The sequence below is a fragment of the Alexandromys fortis genome, unplaced genomic scaffold, assembly GCF_014885135.2.
Source record: "Alexandromys fortis isolate MF-2015 unplaced genomic scaffold, M_Fortis_MF-2015_v1.1 scaffold_0, whole genome shotgun sequence".
Classification (NCBI taxonomy): domain Eukaryota; kingdom Metazoa; phylum Chordata; class Mammalia; order Rodentia; family Cricetidae; genus Alexandromys; species Alexandromys fortis.
Genome location: NW_026067949.1, coordinates 29,799,162 through 29,825,343, shown reverse-complemented (window position 1 = coordinate 29,825,343; position 26,182 = coordinate 29,799,162). Strand labels below are relative to the sequence as shown.

The 26,182-nt window shown below is 46.6% G+C and overlaps 1 protein-coding gene and 1 long non-coding RNA gene across 4 annotated transcripts in view; one reads left to right on the top strand and one right to left on the bottom strand.

Moving 5' to 3' along the window:
- Positions 1-26,182, top strand: part of Scfd2 (sec1 family domain containing 2) — a 314,706-nt gene that overhangs the window by 250,915 nt on the left and 37,609 nt on the right. The window lies entirely within an intron of this gene.
- Positions 2,005-6,018, bottom strand: LOC126506351 (uncharacterized). Of its 3 annotated transcripts, none has more exons than XR_007593200.1 (5): positions 5,115-6,018; positions 4,815-4,879; positions 4,300-4,386; positions 3,520-4,156; positions 2,005-2,883 (listed from the first exon to the last, which is right to left on the bottom strand). It is a non-coding gene; the product is annotated as an uncharacterized lncRNA (long non-coding RNA). The 3 variants fall into 3 exon arrangements; XR_007593199.1 differs by having other exon boundaries at positions 2,005-3,711; positions 4,016-4,156; XR_007593198.1 differs by having other exon boundaries at positions 2,005-4,156.

Sequence of the window (26,182 nt, the reverse complement as noted above, 5' to 3'; positions counted from 1 at the left end):
CAAAGATTCAGGGATGCAACAACTTGTGTTGGTCATCTCCTTGGTGCTGGGACAAAATACCAAAATAAACGCTATAAAGGGGAGATTGGTTTAGGCTCATGTGTTCACTGGGCCCCATCAGCTTGGGCCTGTGGTTGGGCACAATGTTGTGGCAGACGGGCATGGCAAAGGAAAGCTGCTTGCTTGATACTAACAAAGAGGCGGAGGAGGAGAGGGTGGGACTGGGCCCGGTTATACCCATAGAGGTACACCCCAATGACCTCTCTCCTCAGCGGTGCACTGTCCATCCATGAATTCTATGTACTGGCCCACTGTTGAGTTAGAGCCCTCATGTTCCAGTGACCTCCCGAGGCCACACCTCTGAAGCCTTGAAGACCAAGCCTTCACAAGTCAGGAGACATTTCATATTCAAACCACAGTTCAAATGCCACTTACAAACCACCGTTCTACCTTTCTTAGTTTTATGTGCATGCACACACACACACACACAAATATGTTCTGAGTCAAGGAACTGAAGAAGCTATGCATTTCGTTTGCAAATGCTCTTTGTTTCTCAAGGAATTCATCTATTGTTCTGCCTTCCTCCACTCTCAAACCCCAGAGTCCTGACAGGCAGACTTGGTTATTATTTGCACACGCTCATTCTCTCTCTCTCTCTCTGTGTTATTTTTTAAACCCCATTAGGCTCTTTGGCCCTTAATCAAGAGGAGCTCAGAGTCCTCAGACTCAGTTCCAGGTGCTACTAGCCATTCTGGGCCACAGGCAGCACTGACCACTCTGTAATATGGTCTGTCACATGACACAAACACTTCTTCTCAGCTGTTGGTTTTCAGGGGTCCCACTCAAGGTGAAGCAAGCAAAGAGCCCCTTTATTCTGTATGCCTGCGTATGTCTGAGGGGCACACACACGCACACACATGCCTAGCGTTTCTGTGTGGATGAGTAGGGAGCAGACTGCGTACGTCTGAGGGGCACACACATGCACACACACACACACACACACACACACACACGCCTAGCGTTTCTGTGTAGATGAGTAGGGAGCACTACTCCCTTTTTAGAGGTGCAGATTTGCTGACAGCTTTCCCCTTCCCTGGACAGCGCCCAGTGCCACACAACCCATCATCCAGGGACCTGGCTCTGGTCAGGTCTCTAAACTCTCCTAACCTCCCTGTTTTCTCAGGACCCAATTGAACATTTCATCCTAACAGAGGAGATGGGGTTTAAGGTCAGAAGAAATGTTACTCTGTTCTCTGTTTGTATTTTAAAATATTTTCCTGCTTGGGCTAGAGAAATGGCTCGGTGGTTAAGAGCACTGGCTGTTCCTTCTGAAGGCCTGGTTTTGATGCCCAGCACTAAATAGTGGATCATAACTGTCTGTAACTATAGTCCTAGGTCGATTGCCCTCTGGCCTCTGCAGTCACTGCACACACATGGTACACAGACATGCACATGCAAGCAATACACATAAAAAGTGATTTTTTTTTTAGAATAAAACAATTAAAAAAAAAATATTATCCTGCCATGTTGCTGCCACCCTCAGGGTAACCTTTCGTCCCCAGGTTTAAACTGTGGGCAGCAGCATCGACCACGACTTCTGTTACTAATATCTGCAGTTCTGGTGGGTATCCAGACCTGTTTCCTGGTGCAACTGCCCATGCTCTCTGCCCAGAGCAGCCCCGTAGCAGCTCTACACGCACAGTCGACATACACACTGCCACGCCAGGTTTCTGTTCCCTGCACCGGACTCTGTGCCTAGAGGCAATGTGTCCCTAAGCTCTCTTTGTTTTCGAACCAAGGGGCAAAACTGCTTGGCCCATCCCAACGTCCTGTTGGTATAGCGATGACCCTTTCCTCTGTCAAAGAATAAGTGAGACTGACTGTCGTTATTTTTTTTAATTTTTTATTATTTATTTATTTATTTATTAAAGATTTCTGCCTCCTCCCCGCCACCGCTTCCCATTTCCCTCCTCCTCCCCCATCAAGTCCCCCTCCCTCGTCAGCCCAAAGAGCAATCAGGGTTCCCTGCCCTGTGGGAAGTCCAAGGACCACCCACCTCCATCCAGGTCTTGTAAGGTGAGCATCCAAACTGCCTAGGCTCCCACAAAGCCAGTACGTGCAGTAGGATCAAAAACCCATTGCCATTGTTCTTGAGGTCTCAGTAGTCCTCCTTGTCCGCTCTGTTCAGCGAATCCGGTTTTATCCCATGCTTTTTCAGATCCAGGCCAGCTGGCCTTGGTGAGTTCCCGATAGAACATCCCCATTGTCTCAGTGTGTGGGTGCACCCCTCGCGGTCCTGAGTTCCTTGCTCGTGCTCTCTCTCCTTCTGCTCCTGATTTGGACCTTGAGATTTCTGTCTGTTGCTCCAATGTGGGTCTCTGTCTCTGTCTTCTTTCATTGCCTGATGAAAGTTAATATTCAGGAGGATGCCTATGTTTTTCTTTGGGTTCACCTAAAATGGATGAAGAAAGTATGGAATATATACATATTAGAGTACTACTCAGCAGTAAAAAACAATGACTTCTTGAATTTTGCATGCAAGTGGACAGAAATAGAAAAAACTATCCTGAGTGAGGTAAGCCAGACCCAAAAAGAGGAACATGGGATGTACTCACTCATATTTGGTTTCTAGCCATAAATAAAGGACATTGAGCCTATAATTCGTTGTCCTAGAGAAGCTAAATAAGAAGGTGAACCCAAAGAGAAACATATAGACTGTCGTTATTTTTGTGGAGCATTCCTGTCTCGCCATGCTATGGTTCTCCCAGTAGCTATGCATATTCCATGAAGTGGAGAAAGAGGCGACCTCAGGGTGTGCACCACAGACTCCAGTTGTGAATGTCTCTGGCCACAGGCTCTGTCTCTTTGCTGCCTGCTGGGAACCTGGAGAGAAGACAGCTGGTATAGAGGAGAGGTGGTGAGGGAACACCTGTTGGCCGAGTCAAAGTTGAAAGTGCTGACTCCGACATCAAAGGGGAGTAGTTGCTTTCAGAGACAGCTGCAGCTGGAAACACGGCTCAGAACCAAATGAGTAGAGAGTGCCCACAAAGAGGCCGCTGAACCAGCCCTGAGCTCTGAACCCACTGTGTACTGGAAAAGATCCCACATTGCAGGATGAACATGGAAGTGTGTGAGTAGGAAACACGTGTTCTAGGGCTGTTTTATTGTCCTTTAAGAACGTATCCTGAGCCCCACAGAGAGAAGGGGACCCATCTTCTGACTGCTCATACTATTTTTCTTCTCCAGCAACCTTCATGCTCAGAACAGTAACTCAGTCTGATGAGGCCAGAGGCCTTTTAGTCTGCCTCTTAAAGTCCTACTTATTCTAGTCAGTATTTAAAGTGCCTGTGGAGGGAGAGGAAGATAGAAAGCAGGATGTGGGAGAGAGCGAATATACATTACAGCCCTAGAAACAGATACAGAAAAAGACTCGGCCCACCCATTGGTTTCCATGCAGTCTGTCTACCCCCCCGACACTCCACTCTGGCAGGGGAAAGAGAGGCTCTGCCTGTTCCTTACATTGGTGTCACATCCTCCGAGGTTCACACTTCTCACGGGGAGTGAGGACTTTGAGCTTCCACACATCCTTCATGCCAGAACCATCCGTTACAGTTGGGCGACTTTGCAAGCCGTCACTAGGAGCTGAACTTGATTTGGGCAGGTCTGTACCTTCCCAGCACTCTCGCTGGCTCATAGGCCCTGTGGTCCTCTCTGTCGTTGTGGAAACTGAGATTCAGAGTTCACAGAGCTATGCAGAGCCCCGCAGCTAGTGCACCCAGGCCCTCGGATTCAAAACACTGTGTCTTCTATGGCACACGGCTGCATCGCTGATGCCTGAGTCTTGGAAGGTTGACAGGCCTTAGTGGAAGTACTGGAACCCAGTAACTGCTAATATAAAGCCATGTACCAGGAGACATAGGATGGAGGCCATGGTAGTTTAGGAAACTCTTGCTAGGTTCCTGGCAAACCCACCCGACTCGTCTCATGTTTTGTTCTTGAGGCTGCACCATCTTACCTGCTGTGTCTCTGGGCGGGGGCGGGGGTGATGGCAAATCTGATTTCTAAATATGCATCCTTCTTATTTCCGGGATTCAAAGTCCCTTCCTGTACCACCCCGCCTGTCTCCCACGGGACGGTTCGCGAGTTGGGCAAGGGGCTGGAGATTGAAACACAGAGTGGGGAGAGAGGGGAAGAGGGAAAGACAGAGACAGACACACGGGTCATCCTTGAAACAAGAATGCCCCCTTTATTGTGTTCCAGAGCAACTTATATAGGGCTCTCCTTGACTAATTGTCACACCTCAGCTCTTGGGATTTTTCAGCAGCAAGCCCACCAGAAACCACTCCCCTGCCATCAGGAACTCATGAGATCTCGTGCCCAGAGCAGCTGCAAGCACAGGAAAACAAGCTGTTTAATCCGCAGGCAAGGGGCCATAGAAAATCCAGAGTCTGAGGGTCTGCAGTCCCCAACACCTTTCTGCATGTGTTGTTCACAGGAGCCCTTCTCTGGTCTCTGTGTTTGTGTTCTGTGCCGAGTTTTCACCTTAGATGTCTGACATTTTCCTATTGATCTTCTCACTGATTTCTTCACTGCTAGCTAATCTCTTGCTGGCTCTTTTGTTACAGTGTCATATAGGAGGTTAAGGCTAGTCTGTTAGTATTATTTATGGTATCTTTCTTTGTTAAAAACTTTCAAAGAGTTGGATGTTTTTCACATTTTTTTGTCTTAATACAGCTTTATTCCCCTCATATACTTTGTAATATGAGGGTAGGTAAAATTTTGTATTGGTTTTGTAAATACCAGTTATTACATACCTCACACTTTCCCATGGAATTCCGGTGCCATCTCAGCCACGTATTGTTTCCATATATGCCTGGAACTGATAAGACTGTGTCTGCCTTTGTGCATCTCTTTGTCAGCCCCACACTGTCTTAATTACAACATAGGCTCAGTGAGCCCGCTCATGGTCAAGTTTCTCTTGACCATTCTTAGCCCCATGCTCACCTACAGACATTAGGATTGTTTCTATTGCACACACACACACACACACACACACACACACACACACACACACACATACACACAGCGCTTTGTGCTTTCTGTTGAGATTGTACCTGACTTATAGGCTGAGTCGGAGAGTGATAAACTTCAATTCCGTGTGCCACGGGCGTATGAAGGCCAAGGCTCAATCTCAGTCATGAGTGTGAAAAGTCAGCGGCTTCGTCTGGCAACTTCTCCAGAATGGAAGCTTCTCTGAATGGCCATCCGTGACTGAACCTCGGGTTCAGTACAGCAGATGGTTTTCTCAATGGCGAGCTGAAGAGGGAAATGATTACTGTAGCGTGATTTGCCAAGATGTTTTTCTAGCTGAGTGATCAAATACATGCAATTAGGGAGAAGAAAGCCTGCAGGAACAGTGCAGGGGCCAGCGCAGCTCTGCCAGCTGGAACCCTAGGGTGGCAAGGATAAGCGCACTCTGGGAGCAATGACTGGGGTGGACGCTGCAGCAAGCCAGAGTCAGAAGACAGCAGTGTGTGCTAACCTGCTGAGTGTCACAGGGCCAGCCAACTCCATTCACAAGATCATTACCCCTTTCTTCTGATGTGTACCAGTCTGTTCCAGTGCTCCTACCATAAATACCTACAAGTCAAAGAGAAGTAGTCCCTGGATTCCAAATGGTGATTAATAACACTCACTGTCTCTTCAGACAGACTTGAGTGCTGAAAAACCAGTGTCTAAAAGGTGAGGGCCTACTTCTTTTGCCTTATAAAATTTTCTGGAACCTAAAAGCTATAGCTGTATTATGGAAAACTACAGAAATGCGAATGATGCTTTTGGATGGAGAGATTAAAACCTTTAGTGATTGTTCATGGACTTAATCACAGCCATTGTCATAGTAAAATCATCCCTACCTCCAATTTTAGAAGACCGATGTAAATTATAATACTTGTCTTTGTTCAGGAAGGAATAATGAATTTTAACTGAACACATCAAAAGATGGCTTTACACAAAGGAGGTAACATAACTGACGAACCATCACACCAGCCTTGGGCACCCTCCCACAGACTCTGGCCATCTACATAGGACATTTTTCTGTGCTTTTGAATCAAGCATCTTATTTTATCCTTTTTTATTGGTAGCTTATTTCATTTTAGCACCATTATGAATCATTCTAAGGCTCCAAGCTTTTATTTTCTCCTCAAACTATAAGAGCAAGACAGCAGTTTTAAAAGGTTATGGTGTGCCTTTAAAATCAGCTGGTATAAAAATAGAAGCCTAAGAACCCCCCTGAGGTTTGCCATACAAATCTCACGTTCAGTTTTCTTCAGAAAGAGAAGGGGAGTCGCAATTTTCATGAGTGCTTTCAAAACTGAAAGGATGGGGAACAGACTAAAGCAAACAACAGCCCCAACAACAATTACATTCTTTAATTTGAGGTCAGTAAAAGAATCACCCCAAGCGAGGCATATGGGACTCTCAATAATCTCATTTCTTGGGAAGCAAAGACAGTAAGTTCATGAGTTTTAGGCCAGCCTTTAGCTAAATAGTGAGTCCTTGTCTCAAAAAAAAATCAAAAAATAAAATAAAAATGAGGTTTAAAATGCAGTTTTAAAAAGCTAGAACAGTACAGCTATGATTACTTTTGTCCTGGGGTCTCCCCCGCTGATGCTTAGCCCTACTGGTCAGGGTGCTGTTCTCAAGTCCCAGGTTTCTGGACACAAGAAGGAACTGAACATTTGTGGTCTTATTATATTAGGAAAGCTATAACATTCCCAGTGCCCCTTCCCCAGCCGCAGACCCGTGTCACAGTCCCAGTGCCCCTTTCTGTTGCTATAGGTCTGTGTAATGTTGCTACAATATGAAGATTTTTTAAAGTAATATGTTATTTGTAGGAACAAAGAAATCAAAGAATTCTCACTCTTGTTCTGCATTGACCTTAGTGTTACGCTGTAATGCTATAACTGTATTAATCACAACTAAATAAGACAGATGGGATCAAAATTACATGTATTATCTGTCATTCAATAAGGCCCACAGGGAATATTTCTAATGCTTATTATCCTTGTCCATGACTAAGGGCTTATCTGCTGTGCCATTGACATTTGGACATTTTGGGGTGCTAGGCTTTCATCTCATTAGTTTGTTTGATAAATGAAATGTTCTCAGTGAGCTAAAAATAAAAGGATCCCATGTGTCTAAGTGCCGCCTCCCACATTGTTCTATTTTGGATGCACTGGGGGTTGGGAGGAGAACAAGGAAGAAGATGTGGGTCACACGGCTCCGCTGCACTGCACCGCAGGCCTGGAGCTTTGTTTCCCACACTGCTGTGGGCAGACTGACTGTGCCCCTCCACACTGAGGCTGTTGCCCGTACATCTTAGTATAGAGAGCTGGGGCCTCAGAGAGGGAACATCGTGGGCCGTGAGGCCTTCTCTGTCATGAACTAGGATTAAGGTCCTCATGAAGGGACCTGGGGGCAGTTAGTTCTTTCTGCAGGAGCATCGCAAGACGGCCATTCCAGATGCTGTCCTGCTGAGCTTCAGCTTCCAGGCTCCAGAACTGGAAGGGAGACAGTTTCTTGTCTTCATAAATAGCACTCTCAACTGTAAAAGCGGCCTCCATTGAAGCTGTGCAGAATGGATTGAGCCATACAATTGGCTATGATCTGTTGGAGACCAACTTCGACAAAAATACAGTCCCGTGTAGATTAGATCTATGTATGTCTCTCTTAGGGTCCTCATTGTTGTCTAGGTTCTCTGGGATTGTGATTTGTAGGCTAGTTTTCTTTGCTTTATGTTTAAAAACCACTTATGAATGAGTACATGTGATAATTGTCTTTCTGGGTCTGAGTTACCTCACTCAAAATGATATTTTCTAGCTCCATCCATTTGCCTGCAAAATTCAAGATGTCTTTATTTTTTTTTTTCTGCTGTGTAGTACTCCGTTGTGTAAATCTTCTTTATCCATTCTTCAGTCACGGGGCATTTAAGTTGCTTCCAGGAAAGATGCATGATTTAAAGCGTTTTGTAGTGACTGATAGAATAATCCTCCTTCTTTATTTATTTTTTGAAGTTGTATAGTATGGACACGTTAATTGCTTGCCTTCTTAGCGACAACATTTTGGTTAGCAGCTTTCGTGAGCTGCCTGGGGGATTTAGAATTATTACTCCTCTTAATAATCTCATGGAGGGACTAAGGTCTCCCATAAACAACAATAACTAGAACTATAGCCATTGGATTTTTTTTTCCGAGACAGGGTTTCTCTGTAGCCTTGGAGCCTGTCCTGGAACTAGCTCTAGTAGACCAGGCTGGCCTCCAACTCACAGAGATCCACCTGGCTCTGCCTCCCGAGTGCTGGGATTAAAGGCGTGAGCCACCACCGCCCTGTGCCATCGGATATTTTATTAAAAGTTTGTCAACTGTCTTTCTAATCCAAATTGCAAGTCTGCCTAGACGAGCCTTTAACTTGCTCACTAACATTTTCACAAACACTTGCCTGGCCCTGGAGCTGCAGTTCCCTGAGGCTACTTTTTTGCAGCCTGACTGTCAGGCTGAAGAACCAGGATCTAGGCTCACAACTGAAGCTGGCCCTGCAGCTCTCTCCGCTGCATGGTGATCCTATGGGGTACTTGGGACCAGGAGATATGTCCTCCTGTGGGCACAGGTATGCTTTCTACATTTAACAGTCCCTTCAGAGGCCAGGGTTGGGGTGGCTGACAGATTTACAGGCTCTCAGGTGTCCACCATTGCAGCAGCTCTGAGATCACCGCATTCACAAACTTAGGCAGATATAGATTACCTCAGCATTTTTATTTCAAACTTAGGAGAATTCCTGAATCCTCTCCTCTGTTAAAAGCCATAGATTTATCCATGTAGGCTAGCCTCCTGCATCAGCCACACATACTGACTCACTGAAAAACTCACACATCTTTTAATTGTTTGTACCACTTTAAAAGATTTCCTTAGTATATTTAGATAATGCCAGATTTCCTTCTGCTTTTCTTCCTCCGTCTTCTCTTGCATTGTGGCTTTATGAAATGGGTCATTTCCTTAGCTGTCTGTAAAGCTTGGTGGTATCGACAAGTCCCGCTCAGTGAAAAGTATTCTCATTTCCATATACTCAGCATAGCTAACACAGTTCCGAGACTGGTCCCCTACCCCCTTGTTTTGAGCCCTGTTCTCAGTCTCCCATGCCTCTGTTCTCCCAGCCTGAAGTGTGGCTCTAGCAGTTACCTCTAGGTAATTCTGTCTTCACTACGGAAGAATATTATCTTGTTCATAGTTTTCACCCTAAGAAACTGTATCTGGCACGTGGTGGAGACTCAATTAATACATCTTAATTCCGCCAGAGAACGCTTTTCTGAAACTGTATTGGGAAGGGCGCATTAGCCGATTTTCCTTTGCTGTCACAAAACACTGGATGCTGGATAATGGACAAAGAAAGGAATTTTCTTAGCTCACAGTTCTAATGTCAGCACTTACTGTTGAAATATGAGCGGCGGGGCTGCGTCCCCAACACCCCGGCCGCTTGGCTAGCTTATGCCCGGAATAACAACACACAAACTGTATTCATTTAACTGCTTGACCCATTTCTATCTAGCCTCTTCTAGGCTAACTCTCGCACCTGGACTAGCCCATTTCTAGTAATATGTGTAAGCACCCCAAGGTGCGCTTACCGGGAAGATTCTAGCCTATGCGGAGGAGCTTCATTGCGTGCATCTGCCTAGGAGAGCTGAGCATGGCGTCTCTGCTCCAGCAGAGCTGTCAGGTCTCTCCGGGAGCAGAGCAGAGTCTGACCTCACTTCCTCTTCCGCCCAGAATTCTATTCTGTTTACTCCTCCCATCTATGTTCTAAGCTATGAGGCCAAGCAGTTGGTTTATTATAATTAACCAATGACCTTCCTCCATCAACTTACAGCCCCGCTCTGCTTAGATCTGACGAGAGCTTCGTAGCAGATATGGTTACAGTCACAAGCATACAGCAGCAGTCACAAAGCAAGATTGGAAGCCTTGCGTATGCTGTTTCTTGAGACACCTTGGCCATAAGTAACCAGCTCACTCCACGCATTGGTATTTATCCCTTCAGAAGGCAGTGACCCCAGTGCCCTCATTACCCACTAAAACCCCACCACTTAAAGGTTCCACCGCCTACCACCATTGGCACCCTGGAAACCAAACCTCCACCACATGACCCTTTGACACTCGGATGCCATGCCCAACCCATAGCGAGCAGAGTGAGGCTGCTTCTTCCTCTAAAGGAGAGCTCCAGATTTGTAGTATTCCTTGTGTGCTTTGAGAGGGGAGCTGAGCACCAAGCCTGCTCTCGTCTGGAGCCTGAGAGACGGGAGAAGACTTCATGAGGAAAGCGACATCTGAGCTGGATTAGCAAGGAAAAGAGCATTTCCAGGAACAGGAGCCTAGAGCCTGGTCTTGACCACTCCTTTCAAGAGAGCCTGCCTGCAGAGAACCGTGGACTCTTCCCATGACTGCATTGCCCTTCTGCCCCTGTCTTCTCAGCCCACGTCTGCTCTTTACTCCTCTAGGAAGTCCCTCTTCCTGGTGCCACAGCACTGACCACATCCTGCCTAAGCCTCCACTTAGGGACTCTGGGCGTCCCTTCTGAGATCGGAACTGTAGAGCAGTGCTTCCTGTTTCGGGCCGTTCCAGCTGCACATCTCTTTCTAGCTGTAGTTAGGAACCCTGGGTCACGGGAGCCCTTCCAGGTCATCTTCAGATCGACTTGAAGCTTCCCTGTGTCTACACTGATCATTGAACTGCTGGCTCACAGGGCTTGGCTTCCCTGTCAAGATTCCATGGACCAAGATAGGGGCCTTGTAGCCCCTGCCCTGAGACTGCCACTCCAGAAAGCCACCTATCTCTGGCATGCTGGGGGAGCAGATTCATGTGGAGGCCAGAGCTTGGTGTTAGGCGTCTTCCTTTACTCTTCCCCACATTGGTTTTGGGGACAAGGTCTTTTACTAAACCCAAAGCTCAATGATACAAGACTGGCTGAATCCTCCTGGCTCCACCTTCCAAGTACCAGGATTACAGGTGTACACTGTTTTTCATATAGGTGCTGAGCATGTGAACTCAGCTTCCCATGCTACATGGCAAGCACTTTGCCAGCTAGCCAGCTCTCTAGCCGAGAACCACCCATTTCTTTATCTGCAAGTAGGTGGGCTCTATCTCTGAAGCTTAGGATTCAGGGAATGGGGCTGAGTGTAAGGAGGATGAACAGGAGCCATTCTGGAGTCCACTACTGGGCTGATCAGCTGAATAGCCTTAAGCTTCATTCCACACCACACTAACCCCACTGCCACTCACTCTCTGCCCAGTGACTTGGGTTGGAATGTGCACTGCCTGCTCGAGTTTGAATTTCTGGGCCAGCTGGGCCGGGGGCTGCTATTACAGGGGGTGGAGTGTCCTCTTTTTTGGCTTCTGGGGTGGCTTTGATGCCATCCGCCAATGGCAGCATGCCTCAATGGCCGTGTGTGCCAGGGTGAGACATATGGTGTATTCTTACCGAATGTGCGCAGATCTGGACATGAAGGGAAGCTCACCATTGGCGCCTCCTTATTTGGCCATTCTTCCTTGCTGCTTTCCCAGCCTCCCTTTCTGTGCCCATTTTTCTTTCTTCCTTCCATGCCTTTGAGTAGACTCCTGAATCCTGCCCCATCCCTGTCCTAGCTGGAAACTCTAACCATACAGTATTAGAATTGCGACTTTGGATGACTAGGACCTTCATCACCAGAACTGTCCTGGGACTCCTGTTTGGTCCATAGAGTAATATAGATGTCTAGGCTTCTTACAGACACCATCATATAACCACAAAGTCCAGAAACTCCTCCCCTTGTTAGCTTTCTGACTTCAAGTCTCCTGCCCTCTCTGACCTCAGTTTCCATGTCTATAAATTGGAGAGAATACCTGTTTCTCACCTAAGGTGACTGTCCAGTGACATTAAAGCTGTCATTTTCCTCTATTTGACTCTATAGAGTCTTTATATGTTTTCTTTTTTTAACCTAGAAGTTGGAGAGCTGAGATTTGTATCAGTTAGGGGAAATGAATAACAAACAGCCATAGAATCTCAGAAGCCTCAAGATCCAAACTCTCAAATGCCCAATTAACTGTCTTATATAAACCGATGCACTGCTTGCAGACAGCCTACACACAGCCAGTTGCCTGTACATTTTAAGTCATCTCTAGATTATTTTTAATACCCAAGATAATGTAAATGCTGTGCAGACGGTTGGTACACTATACTTTTAGGGAGTAAGAACAGCCTACACATTATACATGTTCAGTATGGATGCAGTGTTTTCTAGAAAACTTCCTTTCCATAATTTGTTGAATCCATGGATGTAGAACCTTTGGATGTAGGGACTTGATTGCAATACACAGCAATGATGATTAGTGTCTTCTCTGGGCTGTGTCCCCTCAGGTCTGTGGGCCTCTGGCCAGACAACCCATGCCTCCAAGCCTCCATGGTCACAGAGGTAGGTACAAGGCTTCTAGAGGCCTCCATTTACTATGCATTCCTGTGGTCCCACCTCACTCAGGGAATCATGAAATCTGGCACGTGCCAGAGAGAAGGGAATGGGGGGTGTTGTCAGCCACCTGTGACTGCCCGGCGGTGCCTACGGTGAGGTCTAAAAGGGGAGCTCTATTTCTTACAGCGGAATCTTGCTAATTTAAGTCACTGTCACCTGAACTATGAGTAAAGAGAGTTGAACAGAAGAGTCAAGCTGATAAAGTGATATCTGCTTGGTCCCACCTGTACCGTAAGGAAGCTAAGTGCCGGGATGAGCCGCCTACCCCTGCTGCAATCTAGCCTACACTGTGCCTGGCTGCAGGCCACAGAGACCTGCGCTGGTTAGCATCCCACAGATTAGCCCCCATCAGTATGTGCTTGGAGCTCATAAAAACATATAACTTTCCACATAGCATGCCATTTAGGCTTGCCACAGCTTAGATGGGTCTTCTCTGGCTACTTGTGTAAGTTTGAACTGTTCACCATGTTTATCCTGAGCTTTATCATAACCCTCACGTGCTCACTGACTACCTATACCATTTGAGAGTCTGGGCTTTGGGTCTAGACTGCCTACCTTAACTAATGGTTCTGCCATTAATGGCTGTGTGACCTTAGGAGAGTCACTGGCTTCTCTGAGTTTCATTTGTGTGAGGAGGAGGAGGAAGGCAGCTCTGCTGCCTGCGACAGTTCTGAGGGGTCAATGAATGACCCTTTGGGGAGTTCAGAACAGCACCTGTGAGTCTGTGGAGCCTGCCTAGGCACCTGGGGGCTGCAAAGAGAGTCCTCGCAGGCAGCAGTGTTGGTTAGCTTTTGTTTGGTTCTGTTTTTCCCAGAACCATGCCCCAGGGCAAGGGCTGAGTAAATATTTGCGTGGGGTATACCATCCTGAAATTTAACCAGCAGCTTAATCCTTAATTCCTCCTGAAGTAATAAGAACTCGTCCTTCCCAGAGACTTGACCAACTTTGAATTCTCAGAGTGGAAATCAGCCATTGATCTCGGGAATGGGGAGGTGGAGGTAGGTTCAAGGCCCTCCCCTCTCTGGTGCTTTCTGGAGCCTGACTTCTGCTCTCTGTTCAGATTCCTGGCAGAATCAAGGCTCAGTAGAGGAGGTGACAATACAGTCATGGAAATGTGCCAGCTTCCCTCTAGGGTTTTGGATGAGCAGGGCTTTTGCTTCCCTGTGTCTCACTGTGTTTCTACTGTCAGGAAGGGACCAGAAGACTGAGAGATGCCAGAAATATGTGAAATTCAGAGCTATTCAGCACTCAGTCTGGGTGAACGACTGCTTTCCAGCCCACACATTCCAGGGCCTTTCGCTCACTGCACAGGCAGCAAGACTGTGGCGTTCTCCTCCTTGAAGGCTCTGCTCTTACCTTTCACCCGGCCCTCGCTGCCTCTGTCCCTCTCAGCCAGCCCCTCAGGCTGTTGTTCCCCTGGAACCGCCGAACCCCATCTTACCTTTACCCATGCTGCCTGTCTGCCTAGCAGCCTTTTTGTTGGGTATCTGCAGTGTGTGGCTACTAACTTCAACAAAGATCCCTGCCAACATTCCTCTTCTTCCAGGACACAGTGGAGGCCTTCCCTGCACTGTCTTCTAGCTCTACTCCTAGACACAAGCTTCCCGTGACATGTTATGATTTACTTGTTTACCGATATGTCTCTTCCCTGTCCCCACCAGTCCACAGGAGTGCAGAAACTGTGCCTTCAGTGCCTAGAACAGTTTGTACTCCATAAATAGTACTGAAAAGAAGGGATCAACTTACAACTAACAACTGTGTCAAGCCTTCAGGGCAGGAGTCCACCAGAACTGCAGGAAAGGAAGTGGAGGGGGACAGCGATGCTCCGGACACGGCTGCAGCAGGCAGTGCCCAGGAGCTGAACGAGGAGAGCAGTGGGTGCCCACAAGTTGGGTGTGTAGCCTGTGGGTGTGGAAGAAGAGCCCAGAGGGTGAGAGTCGAGCGCCAGCCTGACACTGAAGTCACACGGTGGCATTCTCCACCCTGAGGCAGGGAGCTGTAGGCAGGGGGCAGGACTCAGGTTAGCAAACACCGTACAGAAGTGCAGGCAGAGAGGAGAAGGCCATACCTCTGAGGCCCAGCTAACTCCCGGGGTGGTCCAGCAGAGCTGTGGCTCGGCAGCTTTTAGAGATGGAAACAGCATCTCCTGGAGCACCCTGTGCTACTGCCTTCACTAGAGCTATGGAAACCCTGAGTGTACACTGAAGAGTAAAGAATGAAGTTGCCACTGTGACTTCTGCCAGAGGGCAGCAGGGTGTGTGGGGTGTGGGAAGGCTGTGTAAGTGGTTTGTGGCATCCACGGGTGTGCATCTGGAGAGGTCAACTCGAATACCCAGGAATGAGCCTGCCCCAGATCCTCCTCCTCCCCACCAGCCAAGCAGAAAGCAACTTTGAGCAGACATGGGAGAAGTTTGAAGGGCAGATGGGAAGGGCACAAAGTGGTGCAATAATGTATGAAATCTCAAGTATTTTTTAAAAGGATGAGATTGACATGTTGCTTTCAAAATTGAACATTTAATTTAGGCATTCACTAAATGCTTAAATTATATGCTTAATGAAACGTTTCTGACAGTTGACTTTCAAAATGGTGTCCCTGAGTCCTCAGGTGACAGCCTCCCTTAATTCCAGACAAGCAGTCCTATTCCATACAGCTGTGAGCCGAGCACGTCCATGTGCTCAGCAGACACTGTGCTGGGACATCCTAATGCATCAGTCATTAAAATAAGCCTTGGTCCTCCCTGCCATACCCTGTTACTGCTGTGCACACTAGCCACAGAATCCTTAGCCACAGTGGCAGCGTGGCTGCGGAAAGTCCTATTGGACAATGACGTTCTAGAGCAGTGGTTCTCACCCTTCCTAGCTGCGACCCTTCAGTACAGTTCCCATGTTGTGGTGACTCCCCCCACCTGGTAAATTTTTTCACTGCTACTCCATAACTAATTTTGCTGCTCTTATGAATTGTATTATAAATATCTGATATGCTACCTTCATCAGCCCCTTTCACCACCTACAGGAGGCTTTTGGAAAAGTGGGTCCCCAAAGCCATCCACTCTAAGGAGGGTGGTTTCAGGTTTGTTTGTTTGCTTGTTTGTGCACAGCTGTGCACACACATGTGTGCACGCACCCAGGCAGCCTGTTTTATATTCAGGCTCATGATCATTTTATTGGGGGCATCCTGGATACCCGGCTTTCAGAAGGCACCATGTCTAGTTTTGTGAGTGCACAATGGAACCCTTGTGACCTGAGAAGAGGAGCAAGGGACACATGGGTGTCATTAAGCCTGGTCCCCAGCTCTGGAAATGGTGTTTCCCTGAGAAGGAGGCATGGAGTCTGCAGAAATGAAGGCAGTTGTGCGCTGGTGTGTGAAGAGAATTCAAGTGATATCAATGGCCCGTCAGGGCTGATTGTTTTTCCCTCCATAATGGAGGCCCAAAAGGAATTCTAATCATCATGATGTCTTTATTCTAAACAAACTCAGTCCTCTCCTCTGGGCCCCTGCAGCCCTTCTCAGCCTGCAGAATACAGAGCTAGCTCTGATTCCTGGTTTGGATGCCCCTCTTGCAAAGGCAGGAGATCTGAGCCCCATGCCTTCACTCAGTCACTCTCCATGACAGCAGGGACAGAGAGGAATTCTGAAAGCAGCTGCTGGTTTTAAAATGACCCTGCTCTAGCCGGGCAGTGGTGGTGGTACACGCCTTTAATCCCAGCACTCGGGAGGCAGAGGTAAACAGATCTCTGTGAGTTTGAGGCCAACCAGTTCTACAAGAGCTAGTTCCAGGACAGGCACCAAATCTACAAAGAAACGCTGTCTCGAGAAGACCCTGCTCAGAAGCAACTGAAAGAAAGACACCCTGAGTCTTTGCAATCACTTACTTTTGCTGACAGAGTTAAAGACACATTCTAGGCATTGCTATTCATCCTTGGGTTCTCTACTAGGGGGTGAAAGAAGTGGTGGGAAGCTGTGTAGGCACCTAAGTCAGCATGGGTTTGGACCAGGTAAGATGCTTCTAGAAGACTGCATCCACCCTCCAGTGCAGGGGGTCCTCCTTCTACTGCATTCTGGAGTTTCTGTGTCCTGCCCCTTCTACATCCCAGCTCCTCTTGGAGCAAGATCAGAATATGCTTGGAACCTGGACTTTTGGACTTTGGAGTCAGGCTCTTGCCCAAAGGCTTGCTGGATTCCTCTGCCCTCAGCCATGGCACTCCTGCATCACAAAAAAGGATAGAAGCAGGGCGCTATTTTTACCCTTCTCTTTCTTGCCCCAGGCCCATTAGCAGCCTTTCTGGCCCACATCCCATCTCTGAATCAGGGTTGACCAACCCACACATGAGTCCACACTGCCTCCAGAATAAAGCACAGAAAAGCAATAGATAAGGAGCCTCGTTTAGTAGAAGCTTAAATTTCAAGCATAGCGATGCTGGCTCAGGTCAATGGAGATTTACAACAGCAGGTGCAGGGGGCCGGGAGGGGCAGAGAGTGATTTGTGTGCATGCTGGGGGGAGGGCAGAGGCCTGGGCACATTTGATCTGTCTGCTACTGGAAGAAAAATAAACTCCATTTGCGCTTCTGTTCTTAAAAGAAACAAAAGGGTTGAAAGAAACTTTAAGCCAACCGGCTTCCCATCCATTCTTCCCCTTCTCTCAAATAGATGAGAAGATGGTTCCAGGTTATTAACCACCTTTCCTTGCCCCAAATACAGTGTGGGAAGCACTAATACCCCTCCCAGCCCACACTCCACCCCGTGCTCACAGAGCCTTCTGTCAGTCAGCCCAGTGACTCTGGAGTCAAGAAACACAATGGGAAAGAAAGTTTCAAAGCCGTCTTCTAAGTGGCCATGAGAACGTGAGGCCGAAGGGCCAGACAGCCTGTGAAAGGCTTTTAAATATGTCTCGTTTTGAACATCTGATTTCATCCTTTCTACAAAAGAACAGTTAGCTGCAGCGCAGGGTTATGTAACTACTGGACTTGCATTACTCTATGACAAGTACACATTCAGTGAAACCCAGATAAGAACAGTATCCCAGGGCACCTCCCAGCTACACAGGGCACTGTCCAGCCCCCCAGTCTTCCCTCCCACAATGGTTCATTGCCATTTCTGCAATAAGTACAGCCTTATCTCCTGGGGGGAATTTCAGAGCACTGTTGAAACCAGCAAACGTTTGGGTGCAGGCTGAGGTTCAGAATGAAGGAGAAGGTGCTTCCACAACTCTTTATGGCCACAACCCCAGAAAGCCTTCGGGCTGTCTTCCTGGTGAAGGGATCCTGGCTTCTCTATTATGTCAGACCCATCAAGCCCCACCACACTCCCTTGTGCATAGCCTGTAATGGAGAATAGGGAAGAACAGGATATGGAGTCAAACATGGTTCAGGACCCATCAAAGACAGTGGCCATAGGGCACCGCTGTGGGACCCCCTTGTGTAGTGGGGAGCAGCCTGGTGTCCTGCCGCCTGCATGCCTAGCTTTACCCGAAATAATTACACGGAAACTGTATTCTTATAAACACTGCTTGGCCCATTAGTTCTAGCCTCTTATTGGCTAACTCTTACATATTGATCTAACCCATTTCTAATATTCTGTGTAGCACCACGAGCTGGTGGCTTACCAGGGAAGATCTTAACCTGCATCTGTGTCCAGTGGGAAAATCATGGCCACTGCCTGACTTGGCTTCTTTCTCCCAGCATTCTGTTCTGTCTACTACGCCTACCTAATTTTCTGTCCTATCAGGCCAAACAGTTTTCTTTATTAGTTAACCAATGAAAGCAACAGGTAAGATACAAGACCTACTTCCCATCACCCTTGGAGCAAGTCAGGGAAGGAGCCATCTGTGGAAGGAACCTCCAAACTTTTCTCTTTTCTACCCTCTGACTCGCTGGCCTGGAACACTGGTTCTGAACTGCTTCTCTGAGATTATCATCACCATCATCTATGCCTGGCAATGCTTAAGCATGTGTGGGCAGCCCGTTTATGGGGGTTCTCCAGTTATTTCTACCCTGGCCAGTCCTAGATGCTTGTGTTATTGTCACACCTAAGGTCCCACAGTCTTTTTATATGCTGTCTATCCAGTGTTTTTTGGTCCTTCCTTTTCACCTTATCCCCTGCGCTCTCAAAGCAGTGCTATGTTCGGGTATCTGCCATCATTCATTCTTGTGACATGGCCAAAGTATCTCAAGCGCTCTTGCCATATCCTGTAGTTTACTTCCTTCTGTACATGGAGATGTTTCTTAATGTCATCATTGCACAGTCTATCTCTTCGTGTGACACCTAGAATCCTCCTGAGACATGCCACCTCACACACATTCAGCCGCTGTTCTGAGGAGAGTTTCATTGTCCAGGTTTTGGAGTTGTAAAGAAGGCAGCTCAAGACAAGTGTCTCATGTACTTGTAATTTTGTTGTTGCTGTTGTGTCTCTTGCTGACCAAACCTTTCCTAGTGCCTGGAATGCAGCCCTCGCTGTCCCTATCCACCTCCTGATGTCTGAAATAGATCCCTCCTTTGAACTGAGGTTTCCTCCCAGAGAGACAAAGTTGACTGTTTGCTCGAGGCTCTAATTCTTTATTACAGTGTTAAGATCCTTGTGCGCCCTTCCCATGTGCTGAATCTCAGTCTTCTCCATGTTTACTTTCATACAAAGGTTTTCACTGACTTCCACCACTCTACCTACCATGGCCTGCAGTTCAAGTCAGCTGCACTGAGAGCATCTTGTCTCTGCAATCCAGCAACGACAAGCTCTTTTCAAGCCAGAGAAACGCATGTAGGCAAGCCCCATCCACAGGTTTACATCCATCCAGTGTTATCTTTACTGTTCATTTTTATACACATCCTGCCTCACCCACCCCACCCTCAGAAGTGAGCAAGCTGCAGTGCAAAACTACCAACTATGCTTCATTCGTGGGCGGGTTGTGGTGAGGTCCTTGCGGGCCTCGGCCCCCTACAGTAGTGCACAAAGTGAAACCAACAGAATTGTCATAGTGTTCATGAAGAAGGTGCAGCCTCCCCCCAGTTCCCTACACCTGACTACAGCTGGTGAAATAACCAGAGGGAGGGAGCATCTCCAAGTCAGCTCTGAGAGGCCACAAACCATTTGGTGCTCTTCAGAGCCACCAGGAATGTCCACCCAGTTTGAAAGGGGACTTAATAGAGTGGAAACAGCTAGTTTTTAATTCAATTGAATTAACTCGGCATAATAAAAACCAGCGACCTCTTAGGAAGGCTCACTGTGAGAATCACCAGTATGAATTCTTGGCTGGGATTGCCACTGGGAGCCCTTGTGTCAGCTGCTTGTGGGGATGTCAGAGTTGGTGGCCATGAGCTCTGGGGTCAGCAGGTGTGTGGGCATTTTCCCACTTACAGAAAGTTTCTATGACTGGGAAAGGGGCCAAGTCGACATGATGTGAAAGAGACCTGACTTTGCCGTGGTGCCAGCATGACAGGTGATCATGTGACATGGATCAGGGTCACTTTGCAGCGCCTTTGGGCGATTTCACAATGTAACAACTAATATGTGACATTGTATGCATGACGCTGTCTCACGTGGTCTGTGGGTTTCTCACAGCTTCCCTAATTCAGCCGCATAAGATCTGGATAACTGGCTTGGCACGGTTATGGCTTCAGTAGAGCCGCTCTGGAGAGACTCCTCAGAGGCATCTTGGAGGCAGGGTTTAGAAATAGCTTAGGCTACTTCACTGTTTTTGTGATAATCTAGAATTCTCTGTTTTGCTCTGACCTGGATATTTCCTGAAGCATGATGGAAGTCAGGGTACCAATCCATCTGCCTACATGGGATAGGAAATTTGCTTTCTGAGCCTCTCTGGCAATTTGACTGTTTCCTGCTAGAAGGAGTTATCTCTAAAATGTAAGGACCGGCCCAATGGCTCATTTGCTGAAGTACTTGTCGTGTGAGCCTGAAGACCTGGTATTTGGATCCCCATATTAAAGTACCATGTGCCTGGGACTCCAGGGGTGGAGCTATGCTGATCCTTGAGGCTCTCCATGTACCAAATGTAGCCAATACAAGTTCAGTGAACGGCCCTATCTCAGAATCTAAAGTGGAGCATGATAGCAGACACCCAGTATCAACGACCTCTGGCTTTTGGTGTGCACACATGAGAGAACACACCACGCACACACACATGCACACACACATACATACACACATACACACCAAAAATATTTTTTCAAATATGCAGTTCTGCAAAATATTGCTACTGGTTGTCCTTCCCTTCCATATGGTAAGAGCCTCAAAACTGAGACAAGAATTCTGGGCAGCCATTGCAACTATTCCATGTTCTCATCTGAATAGACCAGTCTTCCCTTGTCTCTCAGCATCCCAGACCTGCCTGATAATAACAGATTTCAGCTGCTGCTCACTCCTTTAATCAGCTGTTTTAAAAGCTGAATCTGCTGGAGGCTTAGAAGGTAGGCAGACTGGTTTTCGTTGTACTTTGAAAGATGATAGTTGGGCCATACAAATGCTTACGTGATATATATTGTATATAATATGCATATTACATAGTGTTTGTGTGTATGTATATATAAAATCATCCTAGAAAACATAATTAAATAGAAGTACTCACTGCCCCTTTTATCCTGTTCCTTTGCTTACCACCCACCTCCCCACCCTCACCCTCTCCAGAGCTAACCAGTTCTTCAAGATCCATATTTATCATTCCCTCTGCTTTTTAAAACGCTTTTGTCAGATATATGTATATACTTAAGGGAAATGTAGTTTAGTTTTTCATGTTGCACAGACAAACAGAATTTCTCCGTCATCTGAATTTGCTCTTCTGCAGTAACATTTTTGGGAGTTGCTCCACCTCCCCTGGTACCCTGCAGTTGCTCAGAACCAGGCTGGAGCTCTTTGTTTGAAATTTCCTGCAGGGACAATTCATCATCTGCCCAAGAAAATCAGTACTGTTGCTTTCTGGCATGTTTGGCCTGATTCAAAACTTTCCCCGCTAGTCCCTCTGCCTTCCACATTCGTTTATTCGAGAGATGTCTGTCTTCTTTGAGTCAGGCACTATGCTAGACCAGCAGAGAAAAAAAAGACAGCTTATCATCCCTACTCCCGAGGGAGCTTGTCTCCAGACCTCAATTGAGTACCAATAACGGTCTTAGAGATTGAGGGGGAATGAACAAGGTTCGGTGATAGGGGATTGGTGTATAGCAGAGCCAGAGGGAGAGGTTGCAGAAGACCTTCTAGAAGGCCAGCCTTTGGGGTTATCTAGTTATACTCTGAGCCCCTAGTGACCTGGACATTTGTGTTTCTGGCTTGAACTTCATTAGGGCAGCCTTATTTGCTCATACGAACATGATGCCATTGCCACCACACGTATACAGGGTCTCCTGCCACACGTGTGGCTCCAGGACTTGACAATGAAGGAGAAAAGTGGCCGTGCAAGGCCTGAAACCTGACAGCCCAGATTACAACTTTATATATAGGAACTTTAAAACCATCCTAAATCATTAGCCATGAGACTGACGACACAGATAGCGCTCCTGGGTAGTATAACGCAGAACCTCAGAAATATATATGTATTATAAATACGTACATGACTTTATGTGTGTATACATATATTTCTCACATTCTTAACCAGCCTCCACATGACCCCATCACGAGAATGACTAACGTTCTTTAATCCCTTATAAAATATAATAGAAGCCAAGACTCTATCTCCCCCCCCCTTTTCTCAAACCACATCCATGTGTCTGCACGGGGCTGCTGTTTGTGGTGGAGCTGTGTCCTTCTGGAAAGTCATATTATGCATGTCTTTAAAGCCCACTTCTGTCAGTTGTACTTGTTACTAAATTGCAATATTTAATTAAATGTTTTCACATACTGATGAAATATAAATAAACAAAACCTGTCTTCAGTGACAAACCTAATTGAATGCTTTCAAAGGTCTCTAAAGATGAGTCACTCTTAAACAGTGCTTTTGAAGTTGGAACAATGCAACTGCAAAAGGTCTGGGGAGGGGAGTAAGACATTAAAATCCACAAGAATTCTGCCCCCTGACTGTGCTGTGGGCTTCTTTAACTTATGGGTCCACTGAAGTGGACTACATGGTAGTCAGAATCCCTAGCAAGATGTAACGGATTGTGAGAACAGAACTCTGCAGCAGATGGTGGCCAAAGAAAGGGCATTGAAAGAGCAGTGAGTGCACACAGCTAGATATTAATTCAAACAAAATTATACTTGTCTATGCGGGTAGGTTAACATATGGGTATAATATCTGAGTGAATGTATTTGGGGATGTATGTGGATATGTATGCATACACATTTGTATTTGGGTGGGTGGATATGGATGTGTGTGTGCACGCATTGTATTGGGAGAATGGATGTGGATATTATATTTGTATTTGGGTGGGTAGATATTGATATATGTGTGTACACATTTGTATTTGGGTGGATGGATGTAGATATGTGTGTATATGTTTGTATTGGGGGATGGATGCTTGGGTGGATAGATGAATAGCTACTGATATGTGTTCGAGAAATCTGCTTGCATGATTCTCGTTTTAAACAATTTCCACTCTCCTGTCCATCCTAAGCAGGCTTGGAGAGAGGACTCCGGCTGTCCCTTGCCTCACCTGCTCAGCTGGAACCGCCCTCCTCAGCGGTTGTTTTATCCAGTTCAACTTTAAAAGATTTCAGATGTCGTCCCATTTTCAAAGTTTATTTGGTTTTTCATTTTTTTAAGTTTTATTTTCATTTACCAAGAATTATAGTGAGAACCCTAAGAAAAGACTCCATGTTAAAAAGCAATCATTTCAAAAGGAAGAAAAGGGAATGTCAGCCTGCTGGATGGATGAGGGAGGTCATGACCTCTCAGTGGTCTGACCCCTTTGGCCGTGTCAGACCTGAGATGACCTTTCCTCTCATACCTCCTAGAGGCAGGCCCTGCTGTTTGGAGCCTGCTGAGAGCTGGGACACAACAAGAAAGTGGGCTGGTGTTCAAAACTCCCAGGCAGTACAGGGATGGGGATACCAGCTTAGACCTGGAAGAGAACTAACTGCCATTTGGTCAGGCTAAACGTCAGTTTTTACTCTGTCATTTTCCAGATAGATTTCAAGGGCCTGGGGGAATTTTAGACCTTTAAGGAGAATAGTATCCATAAATAGAGCTGTTTCAAATCCAGCTGTAGCCGTTCCCCTTCTCTTCAGCATATCCAGTTGCAGAAGTACCCATGCTGATGTTTAATCAGCACAAGTGCATGTGCACACAGGTGTGCAAGGGTATGCTGAAGGGTTTCCATAAGGGCCATTCAACTCCAGCCAAGCCTGGCACAACCTCCTATTTGAGATGCTTCACTTTCTTGAATGCTTGAGGAATAAGGACAAGCATGTGAAAAGCCACGAGCTTATGAAGAGCCAGGGAGCTCCAAGCCTGGTCCCTGGGAAAACTAGGGAGAATTCAGCCACCCCAAACAAGGAGGGGCGAGCCATTTCAGCCATCCCTGGACACTACTAAACTATCCAAGCCTCCCTCCATTTGAACAGTGTAATGGCTGGAAGGGGCCGTCCCTCCAGGGTTGAGAGCTATGGAAACCACTGGTCTCCCATTGCTGAGGTAAAGAGCCTTGAGTCAATGAGAAGGGTGGGAGGAGGGCAGAGGGAGGGACGTCAACACAGGAGCTTTGTGTGGTTACTCCAGGGAGTAACTAGACACTGCCCAAGAGACCCAAAGCCCTCCACAGAAAGGTATCGCGGGGACATGAGCCACCCCCATTTTAGATGAGCACAGTGGTGCCCTAGGGGTTTGGGAGCCTCCCTTATCAAAAGGCGGGTCTCTGGGGGTGTACGGGCCGTGCTCAGCTCAAGGCTGGCATCTGCCTCTGCTTTATTATCTATTTAACTAAGGGGCTTAAATGAGAATTGCCTGGATTCATACCCTTGAGTTGCCTTTTTAAAAAAAAAACAGACTGTTATCGAGTGAGCTGGCTTAATGGAGCAGGCTGTTCTAGGAGCCTTAGAAGTAACTGGATATGGCACGCGACAGAGCACAGATTCAAAGGAGACTGTGCAGCAAGTCTGGGAAAGACTCACACCTTACATAGCCAGAAAGGACCTGGGTCTAACTGCAAGCCAGCCCATAATCTCTACTCCTGGGACAGTCCTAGTTCTTCCCAGTAAGAAAAGCATTTACCAGACCATTGTAAAAGAATGTCTTTAGGGGGCTGGAGCGATGGCTCAGCGGTTAAAAGCACTGAGTGCTCTTCCAGAGGACTTGGGTTCAATTCTCAGCACCCACACGGCAGCTAACAACTGCCTCTAACGCCAGGATCTGACACCCTCACACAGACGCACATGGAGGCACAATACTAATGCAAATGAAGTAGAAGTAAATAAATTATTTTTTTAAGAAAAGAATATCTTTAGTATAAAGATGAGCTAAGTGTATTTTTTAATTTTTCATGTATGCACATGCTCTTAATATGTATGGAATCATGCATGGTGAGTAAGCCACCTTTGGAGTGAGACGGCAAGAGCTTAACTCTTAGCTTTGCCACTGTTGCTGGGCTGGTCTTGTGTTACTTTTCAGTGGCTCCCTTGCTCCATCTACAAAGTGAGAATGGTAATATTGTCTACCATGTTACCACATTGGCTTTCTGTGGAGAACATATGGGCTATGGGCTAATATCCACGAACTTCTTAGTGTAGTTACCGATTAGAACAGCAGTTCTCAACCTGTGGGTCGCACTCCCTTTAGTGGTTTACTATGCCTTTCATAGAGATCACCTAAGACCATTGGAACACACAGATAATTACATTACAAGTCACAACAGTAGCAAAATTCCAGTTCCAGTTATGAAGTAGCAAAGAAAATAATTTTATGGTTGGGGGTCACCACAACATGAGGAACTGTGTTAGAGGGATGCAGCATTAGGAAGATTGGGAACCACTGAACTAGAAGGGACATCAGAGAACGTAGAGATGGCTAATACAGTAGGAAACTGCTCATCCCATGTTGTAGCTTTTGTGCCCATGTCCCCTCTTTTCCATTGACTGCAATAAGAATATGGGATCAACAGCCTCCCCAGATGTGCCGTTGAATGCTGGGAATCCTGGTGTCTTCAGGACTGCTAATCTGCCATCGGAAAGATGTCTCAAACCCTGTCTCTATCAGGGACATTAATGGGGTATCGTGTATTAGTCACTGATATTTCTGATCTGTGTTTCTTTTCCTGTTGTTTTATTTCTTTGTTTGGGTTTTTGAGACAGAATGTTGCTATGTAGCTCAGGCTGGTGTTGAACCTACAATTCTCCTTCCTTAGCCATTTAAGGCCATAAATTACTAATGTAGCCACCATCCTTAGCAAGAAACTTTTATTTGGAAATAATTTTTTACTTTGAAAATTGAAAATTTAATTGAAAATCAGTTTTTTTCATATAATATATTATAATTAGTTTCCCCTTCCCTAAGTCCTCCCCACTTCCCCACTCACCCAAATCCACACCCTTTCTTTCTCTTTCATTACAATACAACCAGATCTAAAAGTAATAATGATAATGAGGATAACAACAAAAATCAACGATAAAAGGCTCCTTTTTTCTGTTTGCTGGTTTTGTCCCATTCTGGCTTGTTTGTTTTACCTTTTTTGAAAAGATTTTATATGTGCAAGTTTTACTATATGA